Source organism: Cinclus cinclus, chromosome 2, assembly GCF_963662255.1.
Source record: "Cinclus cinclus chromosome 2, bCinCin1.1, whole genome shotgun sequence".
Lineage (NCBI taxonomy): Eukaryota > Metazoa > Chordata > Aves > Passeriformes > Cinclidae > Cinclus > Cinclus cinclus.
In genome coordinates, this window is record NC_085047.1 from 13,777,151 (window position 1) to 13,794,673 (window position 17,523).

Here is a 17,523-nt window from a genome sequence, read left to right on the forward strand (position 1 = left end):
TACAGGAAAGTATAAGAGTAATGACAGTGATTGAAAGGATGGAGCAGTTTTACACTGTGAGACTGAAAGATCTTTGCTCCAAGAGGAGAAGGCTAAGAGGGCGTAGTCTCAGATTTATACAATCATGAACACAGTAGATGAGGTGAATGCCAAACAATTATTCACCAAATTGCAGAACACTTTGGAGCTGGTCAGAGTTTAGTTTGAAAATCACTTTCCAGAATTTTTGAGAGACTCGCTGAACTGTGCTTGGCCTGAGCTGGGTGCAGAAGGCAGTCCCTGTGGGATAAACAGCCCTCGGAATATGGGGGACTATAGGGGAGACAGCACCCCTTCCCTGAGAGCAGGGGCAATGGAGAAGTCTGGGTGAGACATGCCCCAAGACTGAGAAGAAGGAAACCACAGCATAAATACCACAGTTCCTCATGACAAAGACCTGGGGGGGAAAATGGCTTGCCACAAATTCCACTTCCCACCTCAATTTTTGGGGAAGGATGATATTAAATGATATAGGATGCAGAGGGACATCAGCAGGGTGACCAAAATTCCAGGGAAAGGAGTTGAATATTCAAAAGGAAGGTCTTTTGAAAAACAGAAATAATTGCAATTAATATTATTGCTAAATATTTCCCAGTTTTGACATTAATTGAACTGTTTATGGATTATTTGCTTCATATGTGACATATTCCTTTTTTCTCATTTCAAAGTTCTGTGTGTGACACCCCTTCTTCTCATGGAGTCCTGTGCAGAGAAGTGAGGGAGTGTCTGGTGGCAGCAATTGCTGTGTCTCTGTAGTGTGAATCACATGCAATAAAGTTGCTGCTACAACCCATGTCTTCAGATACTGCCAAAGGATGTTCTCTCCAGGTGCTCGTGACTGTGGAGGTGGGCAACAAAAATAGTGGTGATTCCTGGAATCCTGATGGAGGATGGTTTCAGCAGCTGTATTTGATTCTTCTTGGTGTACGAAAGGTGGTGCACGAGAAGACCTTCTGCAGAAACTGCTGCTCCTGCTGCTGTCGTGCTCAGTGGGGTCATCACAAAAACCCAGAGAAATCAAGGAATCAGTCCTTCTCTCCCTGCATTTCTTATGGGCTCTGAAAGCATGCGTGGGCACAGAAACATTGCCTAACATGCTCCTCCTAAGTACCTCCTAAGTATCTAAGTATCGTGGTAGCTTGTGACTGCTGGAGTCAGAGTGCTGTGCTCCAAAAATATTGATTAGTGTAGTAGAAGTGAATTTCTAATGATTTTGCTCCTGTTTGTCATTCGTATACATTTAATCTGTCTAGTATGTTAAAGCTTGTTGTATTCATAGTAAACTAAAAGGGACATCCATGCTACCTACTATGTTGATCACAAAGTATAGATTATTAACTATTGTTTAACTGGGCTGGGGAAATGTCTTGACCAAAAAAAGTGTATCAGGATGATTATTTCATAAATAAAAAAAGAAAGTCTTGAAAGTACAAAGTCTATGCTTTATTAAATACAGTTTTTTTCAAACACAAATGCAAATATTTCTCTGAAAACAAATTACTGAAAACACTTCTCAAAGCTTGGCAATTAAATGTACTTACTAGGAAATCAAATATATGACATTCTAAAAGTATATTTTAGCTGTCATATCAGTGAAATTTATGTACCGAAATGAGACCTCTGGCTTCCCAGCTGTTTCCATGACAATTAATTCACAATAGCTGACCTCCTTGATTTTGCCAAATAAAGGTTCTTATGTTTGTAAGAGGAGTCCTTGGATATTCTTTATGTGGTCTACTCATGTTTTATTTGTTTATTAATAATTGACTGTGCCCTTTGTATTTTTCATTAAGCAAACTACTGTCAAAATAACTGTTGGATAGACACTGAGATTCTTAGAACTGTTTCTTAATGATACAGGTGTTATATGCATTTGAGGAATTTCAAACATCAATCCCACACATAAATACAGGGACACAACCATAGAAAGATAAACAGAGTGTTGGATGGAGCTCTGAGCAGCTTGGTCTAGGGGAAGGTGTCCCTGTCTATAGCAGTGGGCTGGAAATAGATGATGATTAAGGTCCCTTCCAACACATTCTGTCGTTCTGTGATTCTGTGACATCCACATGTATCCCTACACATATAGAGAGACAGAAACAGAGAACATACCACTTTCTTCAGGAAAATTTAATTGACTCTCTTTTTTAAACAAGATTAAATTGTGGGGATGCCTCTCAATCATGTGCCATGGAAAGGAAACCTTGTCTACTTTTCCTTAGCACATGTATATTTTAGGAGCAGACCTTCAAGAGGTAAAGCAGAGTCTTTGAATTGTAGTGGGTTTGTACTGTATAACAAAATTAATCTTGAGATCCACATGCAGACGCTAAGCAATGTTCATATTAGACATGGTGTAATAATATTTATAGCCACATATTTCACCAGTGCCAAATTGTTTGTTTGTTTGTTTGTTTCTATTACAGGATTTGTACTTACCAGTTTTGGGTCTGTGGAAAGCTAAGTTTCCTGGAAACTGATGTCTGTGTTTTGGGGGCAGAACTGGCTACGAAATAAATAGTGAAGATTCACAAATAATAAAGGAGAGATAAATCAGATATACATCAAATTAACAATTAGAATTAAGCAATTCTATTCTAATGGCTCTTAGACTACTCGGTTTATAGCTAGACAGTAAAAATACCTTTTCGATGTTATTTATCACAGACAGTGATTGCTCTCCACCAAATGTACAGAAAATTACACAGTTAGGACGCATAATTATCTTCCTCAGTAAGTTATCTCTCTGAAAATAACATTAAAAAATCTATCATTATGAGTTTCACAAAAGGGTTGTTTTTTTTTTTTTCCACGTAATTGTTTTAATTTTATAATAGTTTATTCCTGGCCCAGGTCCGCATTTCCAGCCACATGACTTCTCTCTGTTCCTGACAGCCTGTGTGTCTCAAGGACAGCAGGGCCACATGAGATGCTCACTTGAGCATCTGAAAATCTTTCTTACACTGGCTCTGAAGTGTCACAAAGCCCTGCTGCCACCTTCCCAAAAGTGTTGCATGCAGCTGCATGAGACCCAAACCGGGATATCTCTTGCCCAGCTTTCTCTTTCCCAGCTCATTCTGCAACACACTATCTCTTTATCAACTCTTCAGGCCCATGGGCCATCTGATCTCTTTAAATTATCTATGTGCATACACCATGATGTCATCCTTTTTGTCTCCTTATCTATTACAGACTTCTCTGTTTCTGCTGCCAGTTTCCTTATACTTTCATTACTTTACTATGCAGTTGCTCTAGTAGAGACATTTCAACATTTAGCTTTTAAAATTAAATCATGTTTTCTTTTCTGAACTTAGCACTGCATTTTGGGGAACATTAGACCAAGGACCCAGAATTTCATCTTAAAAAATCAAATCCTCACCTAAATGTTGAAGGTTCTGCAGCAGTTAAGTCATTTAAAATCTATTTTTTTTTCTTTTGACTTTGACATTTGCTAAAACAACAATTTTAATATTTTAGATTTTTTTTGGCAGTGCTGTTAACTTTTAGGCAGAATTTATAGACAAAACATGGTTTCCCAAACTAGTTGCATTAAAATTCTCTGTTAATAACAATCTTTATTTCCATTTTCTACACCCAACTGCAACTTTGATATAAGACAAATTAATTTCTTTAAGGGGTGGAAAAGACCCTGCTTTTCACCCTAGAACTAATTTAACAATTGTCTTAACAACAGTTTAAACAGCTAATAATTTCATCTTTTAGATGTGGCTTTATAAAATCCCACAATTAAATCTCTTTCAGAATTATTATTAAAGACAAAATTTTCCTTAAGATCATAAAATGTATGAACTCAGGTAGATAGCCTTTTCAAAGTTTCATTAGGTTCTTTGAGACACTGAGAAAGGCATGAAAGTTTTGTAAAAAAAGCCTGAGTCAGCCAGGACTGGGCACACCAGAGGCTTTCTCTACTCTCTCATTTTTGAGTTAAAGGGAAATCACTTAACACTTCAAAGAATCTCAGGCTCTCAGCCATTGTGAAAAAAATATCACTGGCCCAGTTCTGTTCATGTACAACTCAGTGAGAAACATCAGGAATATTTGTTTTTAAAAAGTAAATTTATTTTAAAATTAACTATTTTTTCGTAGCCTAATTACACTGATGTGGGATGGAGACAGTGTACAACATAAGTAGGGCACATCTGTTTGACCTAAGTTGTTTCTGTGCTTTGGGAAAACCTACCCTTCTTTTCCAGTCTCATCCACATGAATGAACAAAACTCTAAATTTTGTGTGTATATGCTCGTTTCCTGTGTTTCCACTGACACTTCTTTCTCTCCCTCAAGGTAGTATTGAAATAGGTCAAACATTTTTTATTTTCACACAGATTTTTATTACTGTTTATTTTCTTCAGTCTGTTTATATTGTTGTAACATCTTCTAGTGTTAGAAGAATACATTATGAGTACCTGGGTGAATCCATTGTAGCACGTTCCCAAGAACAAAGGCTTTAATTTTGAAAGTTAGAATGTTTTCTGTTTTTTTCTTTATACATTCTGTCTTCAAAGGGCCCAGGTGAGGAGTGCTGGGGCTGTCTGAGGCACTGTTTTTACTTGCCAAGAGTCTGAAAAACTTCAAGCTACGTTGTGCAGTCATTTTATATTCAAATATTTTAAATTTGAAATACTATTCAAATATAACTCTACAAATAGCAAAATATTAAAAATATAAAAATATCAATATAATCAATGAACCTTTCTTCCCTCAAATATTACTGTCGTGGTTTAACATAAATTGGTTTTTAGTTAAAGAGAAAATTCTGCCAGTTATGGAAATTATTCTTTGCTAGGACTGCTGACAGCTTCCTCTGGACCTAACAGAACCAATCAGCTGGCTAATTTTGAGTATTGACTCATTGTTAAGTCGCTAAGAAATCTAAATATATCTATATTCCTTTTTCCCTTCCCTTCCCTTCCCTTCCCTTCCCTTCCCTTCCCTTCCCTTCCCTTCCCTTCCCTTCCCTTCCCTTCCCTTCCCTTCCCTTCCCTTCCCTTCCCTTCCCTTCCCTTCCCTTCCCTTCCCTTCCCTTCCCTTCCCTTCCCTTCCCTTCCCTTCCCTTCCCTTCCCTTCCCTTCCCTTCCCTTCCCTTCCCTTCCCTTCCCTTCCCTTCCCTTCCCTTCCCTTCCCTTCCCTTCCCTTCCCTTCCCTTCCCTTCCCTTCCCTTCCCTTCTTTTTTTTTTCTTTCAATAATAATTTTTAGTGACAATATTTTTTGTTATGCTGCAGATATATATATCTATATATTTTTTTTTTTTTTTAACTGGCACACAAAATGTGCATCTTTCCATTTTTCCTGGAATGTAGAAAGGTACCACATAAAGTAGTCATTAAATGTTGTGTTTTCCTGCTGTATTTGTCCTCTTTGATGAAGTTCAGACTGATTTTCAAACTCAGAAATATGATATGTATTTTTTTTCTTTTAAAATGAATCATTGCAGGCTATGAAAAACCAGTAGAATCAGAGTGACATTTTAAAACCTACATTTAATTGTTTTAGCTCCATATTTCACTGTACAGCATTGATTTTGCAGAGGGTTGCATATCTATAACATGAACTTCTCATTTGAGACACTCTTAGGGCAGAGGCATAAATGGGACTCAGAGTTATGAGACTGCTTTAACATTTAACTTGTTTCTGCTATTTTATAAATATTATTTTATATTAACCTTCACTTAGAAAAGTTCAAAAGAAGAAACATGATATTTTTCCTCAGGGAAAATGTTTGAATTATTTCACAGAACTGGTTTTGGTTAATAATAAGGTGTATTTTTAAGTTGAATTAGCAATAATATAACCCCAGTTATGATAAAAATGCAGTGGAAGTGACTGGTTTAGACAAAAGCTACCTTGATGCACTGTTATGGGTGAGAATTGCTTCAAATAAGAATGCAACATAGAAAATCAAGACAAAGCCAGGTGATAGGTTGGTTTTGTTCTTCAAATCTTTCCCCATTGTGGCATTTCTGGATATTCAACTCCCTTGGATAAAAGGCACCTTTCTCTTATCAGGAAATTCTTGGTGAGTTTTGAACACTTACAATTGTACCTACATTAATTTCATTTTGTCTCTGTCCGCTTTTATGTTTCAGGATTGCTGTTTTCTCTTATTTAGCTTTTACTTTCTAATTGTTTGCTAATTTTATTTGCTTAATTATTATAGCATTGTTTTCCACTTACAGTATTATGCTTTTTCCAAATCCTAGGCAATTACATTGGTCAATAATGCTTTTTACATGTCCATGTTCGGTAAAAAGGAGGAAATACTGCCAATTTTGAATAGATATATTTCAAGCTACTTAAAATAATTTGGATGACATTAAAATTGAAGCGCTTACTGAATAATGAACATGCTATCTTAATGATGTCTTCAACTTAGATATAATTTTCAAGCTAGTGAGTAGCTGTTCTTACCCATATCCACATGTCTGTGTGGAGATGAAACTAATAATTACTGGTGAATTTTGTCCTGATCAATTCTTGGTGCATACCTGACAGGAACCTGTGTGAAAGCTGGATGGAGAGAGATGAATTACAATGGCATGGAGAGACAGGAAAAGGGGGAGTGGATTCAAACAGGCAGAGACTAGGCTAAGATTGGATATTAGGAAAAACAAAAATCTTTTCTTTGTGAGTGGTGAGTCAGTCCCTGGCACAAGTTGCCCAGAGAAGCTGTGTCTGCCCCATCCCTGGAAGTGTCCAAGGCCAGGTTGGATGGAGCTCTGAGCGACATTGTCCAAATGAAGGTGTCCTTATGGCAGGGAATTTGGGACTAAATGGGCTTTTAGGTCCTTTCCAATTCAGGCCATTCTGTGATTCTCTACCACAGTGGTGCTTTGCACATGTTTAGAACCTGCTTTCCAAATCAGGTTGAAAAATAATAAATGGAGTATTTGCTGCTGCTTTGATTTTTGAGGATACGTTTCTAATGGAATAGTCACTTTGGGATCACTGAAAGGTTTTGAAGCTAGTACTTCAGAATCCAGTGACAAGGCACCCAGTGATGCTAAAATGCAAAAGCATGGATTCAGAATACATGGAAAGTAATAGGAAAGACCAAAAACAATCCCCAAGTCCTGTGGAGGTAGTAACTAATACACTGAGCAATGTAGCTGGTGAAGAGTCTGGAGAGTGTTGTACGAGCAGATGGAGATGTTTATCCTGGAGAAAAGGAGGCTCAGGGGAGACTGTATTGAAGTTCAGGCTGGACATCAGGAAGAATTTTTTCATTAAGACTCTGGTCAAGCATTGGAACCGGTTGTCCAGGGAGATGGTCCAGGGAGTCACCAACCCTGGAAGTGATCAAGAAATAAGCGGATGTGACACTCAGTGCCATGGTCTGGTTGACAAGGTTGAACATGATATCTTTGCGGTCTTTTCCAAGGTTTGGGGGTTTCACTTTGAAGTTCTAGGATTTGGACAAAACTTGTTATACTGAATTATAAAACCAATGATACAATAAACCTTATATTTTAAAACAAATCTACACAGGGTGATAATGACTGGTAGGAAAGAATTAAAGACATGTTAGTCTGACAGTAATAATATGCAAAACTTCGGGAGAGATTTTCAAACTTTCAAAGAGTGGAAGAAATTAAAACAAATTGACCACTTTACAAGACCCCGTCAAAAGCTTTTTTGCAATTCTGAAAAGCTAATTCTTAAAATGGTTTTCTAGATTGGAACAGACGCAGTAAAAGAAATAAGCAGAAAAGAGCCTTTTTATGGTTTGAAAATGTACCTTCAAGAAAAACGATGAAAAGATTTTCTATTTGTGTTGTATTTTGAGTTAGGGGAAGGTGAGATGAAGGAACAGAATCTTTATTAAAATACATTATGAACACAAGAAAAGAGAGGAAAACTAAATTAATTAAATTAAGGGGGAAATGAATACAGCTGAGGACAGCTTTGCAACCACCAAAGTAGTGAGATTTTATGAGAATTTCCTGTAATATAACACTTTTAAAGTTAGGCTTGACCCATTTATGTAAAGGATGATAATTTTTGTAATAAAGGGGTAGAGGGTGTGATTTGTGTAGGTGGGATGACAGAAAATCTATTTCAGTTCTACGTTTTAAGATCTCATGGAGGAACTTCTGGGTCTGCCCTAGAAACTTGCTGATATGCTGGTGAGAAAAAAAAAAAGGAAACTATATGAGAGCACTTTTTGCTTGATATTTGTTTGATAAATTACTGATTTATTTTCTTCCAGGAGATACTATCAGTCCCTAGAATAAATAAAGAATCTATAAGGTGTTACAGAATAACGATACGTTCTTATAGTCTCTAAAACAAAAAAAAATCTAATTAATTCACTGTTATTATAGTAAATTTGGAGACTAGAGAATAGTAGCTATATGGTAAGTTGTTCATGTGTTCTGGACCTATATGGTTCAGTATTATAAACAATTTTACCATTTCCAAGGAAGAATTTCTGAGTGATAGGGAGGGATAAGAGTTAAGTGAATATACTGAGCAACTATTCTGCTGTGTCCCTCTGTATTACAAGTATGTTTGTCCTTGAATTTCACCATGAAACTGCATAGAGAGGTTGAGTTCCATTTGCTCCCTCAGGTTTGTCCCATTTTGTCAAAAATGCTCAGTTATTCATCTTTTTTGATGGAAAATATATTCATTATATTCAACTGAACAGGGATAGCTTCACAAAAAATTATATAATAGCTTAGTACAAGTATACTGTTGAATGGATTTTTAAGAGGGATGGTAAATTAATTCTACTGCCACTTCTAAGCCTGATTCTTTTTAAGCAGGCAAAAATTAGATTTGACAGGATATCTGATGTCATCAAAAATAGTGATAAACATTAATTCCTTCAGTAAGAAATGCTATGGTCATATTTTTTTTGGCCTCTTGAATATGGCAATCATATTTAAAAAGTCATTCTTTAAAGCCATTTCTTACTTTATTTATTCTTGTGGCCATCAAAACGAACCCTTTCATGTTTAAGATGAAAGAAACTATGTTTTTATTTAATCACTCTGAAGAGTTTTTAAATATTTAGGCTTTCAAATACTGAGTGCAAATATTAAAGTTTTCTTTTGGCTGAAAATCTAAAAAAAATGGGGGGACTTTTTCATTAAATTCAGGTTTTAACAGCCAAATTGCATTGAAATTTTTTCATGGTTCTCTAGTAAAATCACAGAATAAAACACAATTTTATGAGCATCATTTTACAAATATGAACTAAGAAAGTATCAGCTTGTGAATGAGGGTTGTGAATGTGTCCATCATTCACAAATATTTTCTTCTACATGTTGAACTTGTAGTATTCAGTATATTTTTCTTCTTTGTAGTGGTGAGAAGGTCAAGATTGTTTCTGCCTTGTTTAAGAATTTTCCTCAGCTTATATTCGTAAATGCAATTGAATTCTCTATCCTTTTGCTGGTACGTGTGATCTATTTGCTTTCTATTTGCAAAGGTTTATTCTATCTTGAGAGTCCCAGAAGAAATTTCAATACTTGATCCTTTGGACATGTGCTGTGACCGTAGCAGTGTATTAATTTTTTTTCCATAGGAGGTCTTTAGCTTTTAGCCTCATGTGACAATACAATATAAAGGTTACTTAGTTATAATTAATGTTTCTTTAAATAGGTCATCAGAGTATAAAATCTAACATCAATGGTAATTAATTGGCACTTAAACAAATATTCAACAATTCCCTTGTTAGATTCACAAAAGCATCAGTTTTGTCTGCAATTGTCAGTGCCAGGCTTATTTCATTCTAATAAATCTGGAAAACCTAGTGCATGATTTGTATTTCACTATGGCTTTAAATTACTTCATATTATAACAGAGAAGCATTTCAAAGGGATATATAACTTCACTTTTTTTTTCACTTTAAATTATCATTAGTAGAAAACACTCTATGACCAGATTCTACTCCAATATTCTACCAATCTCTTCTACAGCTCTAAAACCATCATAAATCTTTTAAAATACAACTTAAATGGCTGCTATTGAAAACAGAGTTTTAATATATTCTAACTAATTTTTAAGAAACATCAGAGTAATAATTGCCTTATTTGATATTCAAGCATCATTAGATTATGCAAAAAATATATAGTTATTATTTGTATTCATAGGGAAAGATATAGGGTTTTTTATTTAGTTTTTCTTTTTCTTTTTCTTTTTTTTTTTTTGACACTAAGACTGTGAACAGAAATGGGAATTGTCTTAATATTATATAAATATTAACTGATTTACTAGCTACAGTGATGTTGAAGTCATTTGCCACTACCAGCAGAAAGGTGATAGGCTGTTGGCTTCCCTACCCATGCAGGTCCCAGGGAGTAGCTGAGATATCCTTGCCTTCAGCTGTGTTCCAAGGAGTAAGGAAGAATGCTGGTATAAGAAATAGCAAAAATTGTCAAGTGTAGGATGTAGGAAGCACTGGAAGGATGAGTGCAATACCAAGGAAAATTGGTAGATGTTAGGTTGGGCTTTAAACCAAATAAAAGAAAAAAAAATAATGCTGCTGAAATTTTCTATATATCATAATACACACTATTAAACTGTAAAAACATTAATTTGATTAACAATCTATTTTTGTCTCCACATATATGTGCTGTGTTCCCTTCTGGTCTTTGCAAGACCCCATGCATAAAAAATGTTATGAGATATTTCACTATATTGTGAAGTGAAAGAAAGATGTAGAATTTGTCTGACACTCATATTTTGTAAGATGATGTTGGCATGCTGTAAACAAATAGTCCCAGAGGCACTGGTGCATTGAGAAATCCCACTGAAATGTTTGTCCAATGTAATTTTAAAAATGACTGAATTAAACAAATTTCTATGAAAACATGAGATGATGTTCTATATGATGAAAACACTAGGAGAAGACACAAATACCTCTGTGGAAAAGAACAACCTTAATTCTGATTATAAGCTTTCCTTTTAGCCAAATAGTGAGGAATAAATTGCTGTGTTGTAGCTGCTGATTGCCATTTGAGGTTCCTTAGCGTGCAGTGCCTGGTGTTCAGCAGCTGGTAGAAAAGAAAGCCTGTCTCTATCATAGACAAGCGTGGTGGGCAAATCACAAAAGCCTGGACCAGCTCAGGAACTACATATTCTGGTTGGGTAGGTGAACCCCACAGAGTCTGGATTGGGAACAGCAATTTTTTCAAAAGAGTCCTGAGGACCTCAAGGAAACATCTTCCTGGGCATTATTTCTCAGTAACAAACATATTCTATATAATTTTTTTATTAGAAATCATTCTCTTTTGTTCAAATAAGCGTGTCTCTGGAGAGACTAGAAACAAGAGGGCTGAGAAGATGAACCCAACTGAGGAACTGTCAAATGAACACTGTCTTCCAAACCTTTTTTGCCATATTGTCCACTGACTAGCTCAGCTCTTCATATAACTAAATATTCCACTATGTCTGATTAGCAGCCAAACAATTCTGCTCTTCATAAATTTGCTATGACTCGGGGGGATCCAATGAGGCTTATGGCATGAGAGACAGTGGATGACTGCTTTTTCCAGCTGCATGACCACACAGTGTATTAATACTAATGAAGTCTCTCTGATTCATCCTGTTGATGCAAATCCAAAGGGATGCAATGCCTTCTTTAGGTCCACCACCAGCACAAGTTTCTTAATTACATCAGAACATTTTTCAATAACAGCAGAACTTCCATCAACCCCACACATTCTTCACAGTAATCACAGCTGCAGTGAAAATGTTGAATGGATTTTCTGACATTTTCAATGTTTTTGTAAAGTGTTTTTGGGTTTTTTATTTGTAAGGGAGTATTTTAAATTTTTTGGCTTGTAGTTTATCCTATGTATAAATACACATTGTAGTGAATTAGTAGGAGGACCTAGTTGCCATGAAGCTTACATAGACTTACCACATTTTCTAAATCTATTTATCCTTAAATGTCAGGTTTTTTAGCTCTTTAATAAAATCTGCAGGCACATACAGATGGAATATTTGACTTTATTTGTTTATTAGATTAAAAAATGGATTTTAAGCATGTCTTTTGGACACATATCTCAGGTCTTATGCATGTCTCCAGGATTTGTCTGATCAAAATTGATTTTTTCAGATGTATTAAACAGAATTTTCAGCCAAAAAGATGATAGTACTCAAAAGACAGCTTTATCTGGTACTTCTTGCCTTTTAGTCAACAGTTAAATTCTTTAAAGATTCCACTATATAAGGCTTATCAACTTAGTATATTATTAAAAATTCTGTTAATATCATTAATAGGCTTAGGACAGAACCAAAAAGAATTTTAAAAAATGCACTAGATTTTATTTGCATCAAAAATTATGTACAAGTGAAATTTAAAGTTTTTAATAAGGTCATGCTTGGCCATACATTTCTGTGAAATTTAGCATCAAGCTTTCCTATATATATATGTATATACACATATATATATATGTATATATATGTGTATGTGTGTGTGTGTGTGTGCAAGAATATAAGATTTTTTTTTGTGCTTTTTTTTTCCTTTTCAAAGAATGATATGCAAGCTTTGAAGTATAAAATAATCCCATTTAGCTTGGAGAGATGAAAGTATCCATGAATATGTACACAGAACTTGTAAATCTGGCATTTAGAATGAAAACACACTTCACTGTCTTGGCATAAATCATTCAGTTTACAAGACCTTCTGGGGCGAAGGAGAAAGAGGACAGAGTGCATTTGGATGAGTTAGAGAAATTTCATGGCTTTAAAACTTAGTTAACAATAAAGAAGCACTGGAGATGAAGAAAACTGATGTTAAGGCATCTGAGGACATGCAAAGACCTCTGGTATTATTCACTCGGATTTAAAAAAAAAAGAAGCCATCAGTCAAAAGATCTGCATTCTATTCTTGTTGAGAAGACATGTTCAGCCCCATTGGCTCCTTTCCTACAGCCCTACATACAGGAATTTTCATTCACTTTTGCAGTTTATTTGAACAGAAGCTGGAAATCTTTTCCTTTTTCCTCAAGATTTTCCTGTTTATATAGACTCAGATCTTGTGATTCTTTGATTGGATGAACTGTCTATTTATCCCCAGAACAGAAATCCAGGGAAGTTGTGGATGACCCATCCATGGAAGTGTTAATGGCCAAGTTGGATGGCGCTCTAAGCAACCTGGCCTAGTGGAAGCTCTCCCTGCCCATGGCAGGGGGCTGGAACAAGATGATCTTGAAGGTCCATTCCAACCCAAACCAATCTTTGAGCCCATGATTGTACAGTCACTCTCTGTTTTTTATTAGCTTCATGTCCTCAGGTCATACTTCTGTTTTCTAGAAACCCTGCTCCTGTGGGGTTAATTCACTTATGAATAGAAATGATGAGAGAACAAATACGTTTCAGACATAAGACTTATTATTTTCTTTCATTTTGAAATATTTATGTGAACAGAGTTTTGGTGTAAATATACTTATAAATTTTATTAAAAGAAGGGTTAATATTTACATACACAAGAAGTCACTTTTGTGATAAGGTGGACACAGTTACAATGTTCATTTTTAGAGGTTATTATTTTACAAAGGTTAAAATTTGCTTTAATATTCTGGATTTATTTTCTTCAGACAGAATTACATTTATATATGCATTTCTAATAATCTACTGCTCTGAAAACGTCACTTAGCTTTAATGCAGTATCATGCACACTGTCCACACACCTACATTTTGTTGCTACTTAAACTATTTTGTCCAATGTTTATACTTCCTAAAACTGAAGGATGTTGAGGTGTTGTTAAAGATATCTTAGGAACAAAAGCAGGATAAATAATTTTTTTTAAATTACCAAAAACCACTGACAACTAACATAAATAACATTGCACTAATACTTTGATTTCACTAGAGAAGCATGTAGAGTGAGCTAGCCTGCAGAAAGGTGAATTGTCTATCCCATTTTATGCATGCATAAGGTAGTACACAGTGTAAATTAAGTTATAGATATTTAGAGATGTGTAAAGAAGTTAATCAACATTTTAACTACAAAGAAGCAAAAAGGCAAAATAGATAAGGAAAAGACTGGAATAGGATTCAATCTCCTACAGAGGATCCTTCCACCCTTTAATAAAACTAGATCAAGTCTGATGCAATATGTTTCACTTGAAGAAACCTTTTAGGATAGTATTGATCTCACTGTCCCTCTGGGACAATTGTGACCTTCACTATATATATAGTTTATATATTTAAAGGAGCATTACTCTTAAATAAATGGGATGGATAACAATGAAAAAATCATTATAATTTTTTTATCAGTTTTTCAGTAAGGTATTGAACTTCACATGAACTTTTCTGGTGTAAGATATAGGTAACTGAATTTTCAGTATGCCTTCTCAGAGAAGACAGTTTCTTAATATTTTCTATTTTTTCACTCTTTAAAATATTATATTGTAAATCTTATATTGGAATTCCTGTTAAGTGATCAGTTGAAACATGATTACTAACAAACTGGGAATTTTTCTGTATATAAATGTGCATATGCATTGTATATAAGTGTATATACAATGATAGATGGAACTTAAGTTTACGTATTGGTTATATACACCATGACAAATAGACACTGAGAGTTTATTTAGCTATTTCATTCTTGTTCTTCTGATTTTAACTAGAATCAGATCATGTAAAGATAAAGTCTCTGGTGCGAGGACTGCTAGATTGGCCTAGATTAAAAAAAAAACAAAAAACAACAAAACCAACAAAACCAAAACATCACTAATATCCATCTTCTGTGGAAATTTATAGTCTTTATCTATATAAATCAAAAAGTTGACCTAATTTTATTTAGTCAATTTACTCTAAATTCATCTGCACAAGCCCGAACTAAAGAAAATTTCCAGTATGAAGCTTAGGGTTTCCAAAACTAGAATTTAATCTGATTTTGTTTTGAATTCAGGGTGAACAGTCATGTTCTCACCATTGACTCAGTCCTCCTGTTCTGTATCACTGCTGGACTATTTCATTTTCACTGTCATTACTCTCCCATCTTGGGAGGTGCTTGGGATTTCCCGTGGGCAGACAAGTCTCCTGAGCAGTCAGTTCCAGAGCATTTGCTTATTGGATGGTGTGAATAAATTCTGAATAATGCCTGTGGGCCCTGGTTGAGGCAGAAGGAATAATAAAACCACCACAGTTGTTGTAAAAACATGTAAATGTTGTATTACATTAACACCGCTCCTATTGTCTCACATTTAACAGTGGGTTAAATCATGATCTTTTATAAATGACCTGTGTAAATGCTAATGGGCATATCTTCTACAAATGTAATTGGAAAGGAATTCACTGTAGCTATCACTGCCTTGGGAAGATGCTTGGTCAGGCAGGACACTGGCAGGCTTTTATGATTTCTCTGAATCACACATAGGTATCTGAAAACCTCTGAAGTAATTCCTTATATTTCTCTTTTGGGGTCTCAGTGAGTAAGACGTTTATACAGATACTTAATCTGAAACATCTTTAGAATGCCACTAGTTTCCCTGGGGTTACTTATTTGCTTGTAATTCAGGCATGAATTTGAAGCACTAAATGATGGATTGACAGAAAAACAGATTTAAAACATGGTTACTTAATAGAAACAACAGTTCAGTAGCAAAATCCTGTAGCTCTTATTCAGAAAAAAATAATTATAATTAGATGGAAATTCCAGTGTAAGAAATATTTTTAAGGGATGAAGTTTACTGTGTCTCTTCCATCCATATTATTAACTGACAAATTAATTCAAGTTCAATGTTTGTAATGGAAGATATTGTTTTGAAACATTTCATTCTATGCGCATCTTCATGGCAGTGCTAACTTTTGTTCCTAAGAAAAGACAACTTTTGAAATTCTCATGTGTGAGGAGTCCTTTTCACACCTTTCAGTTGTCCTTCATTGAAAAGAATATTTCATTGACCCAGTACCTAAACCCCTCAAGAGCCTGGAACTATGCTCCTTGGACTTTGGAGCTGTGTTTAATCTCAGCACACACAGCTGAGGCACACACACAGAAGAGGAGGGTGATTATAGAGTCCTGGACAGGCTTGGATTGCAGTGACCTTAAAGATCTTCTCATTCCAACCCTTTGACAAGGACAGGCACACCTTCCACTATTCCAGGTTGCTCAGAGCCCCACCCAACCCGGCCTTGAACACTTCCAGGGATGGGGCAGCCACAGCTGCTCTGGGCAACCTGAGCCAGTGCCTCACCATCCTCACAAGGAAGAATTTCTACCCACTAGATCAGGCTGTTCCCTTGACAAAAATCTGTGGTGAAGAGGGTAAAAGTGTAAAACAAGTTGAAAGATATAATAAAGAAGCCTTACTGTACTGAACCACTGAGGATTATAAAATAAATCTAAGGAAACACTACAGAATGATCTTTGTTAGTAGCTGCTATTTCTGCTTGTTTTATAATTTTGAAATATCAGAAATAACACATAACTTGGTAAGAATGTTTTAAAAAATCTGTAGCAGATATGCTCTGTTGCATGAGGGAAGTATGTTCTCTGTCTGGTCTGCATTTTAGTCTGATAAAATATGTATAATAGAAAGAAAAATAAAACAGTTGTAGGTTTTTGAAAAATGTTCCCAGACTTTAAAAATTCAGTCTGTCTTTAATTAAATTGTTAAAATGTTTTACTTTTATAATTCAACTTTTGGGAGTTTAAAAAGTGTTGTACAAGGATAAGATAGGATAGGAAGGATATAAGAAAGTAAAATTAGTAGTGATCACACATTATTGAAATAAATCATCTTAAGTATGGTTTGGAAATTAATAACCAACAAAAATTTTTACTTTAAATGCCTTACATTAATTATAATGGCCCAGACTAGGAAATTATGTAATCTATTTGTTTAGATGAAGAAATCTGATAAATATCCTGCCTCAAAGTCCCAGAGAGTCCAGCACACATCGACCCTGTCCAGGTCTCTGTTGTCTGCAATGAAGTGAGCTGATGAATAGTTCAGGCAGGGCTCAGTTGTGTTCCAGCAAGGATGTTTTCAATAGTGATTTCTTAAAAAAACCCAAATTAATCTTTGAGTAAAGCAACAGGAAGCTCTACTAGATGTCAGTCTTCTGGTGACATATAGTAGAGGCTCACAGTATTCAAGTCAGGGAATATGCTAGTTACCTGAAAATGTAGAAAGTTCTGTTTTGACAAGTTCTATTTTCCTAGGATCCCCATATTAGTCTATTCAGAGGGAGGAGGGATAAAATTAAAATCAAACAGAACCCATCAGTTGCCAAGCAGCACTATAGCTGGTATCCTTTATCCTGACTTGTAATTTTCTGACTGCATAACCTTAAAGACAAGCACTCTGTTTTACAAGGCAACAAGAAAAAAACTGGTATACCTAACTCTGGACACACTGGGGTGGATTACCTTGTAATTTCCCCAATATTTCCTGTCTTCTTTTTTATGGCAGCATTCATTCTGCATTCTACTACATTCACTGCAGTTATCAAACTGCTGTATATTAGGTAGCTCACTTATATGAATATTACATGTCA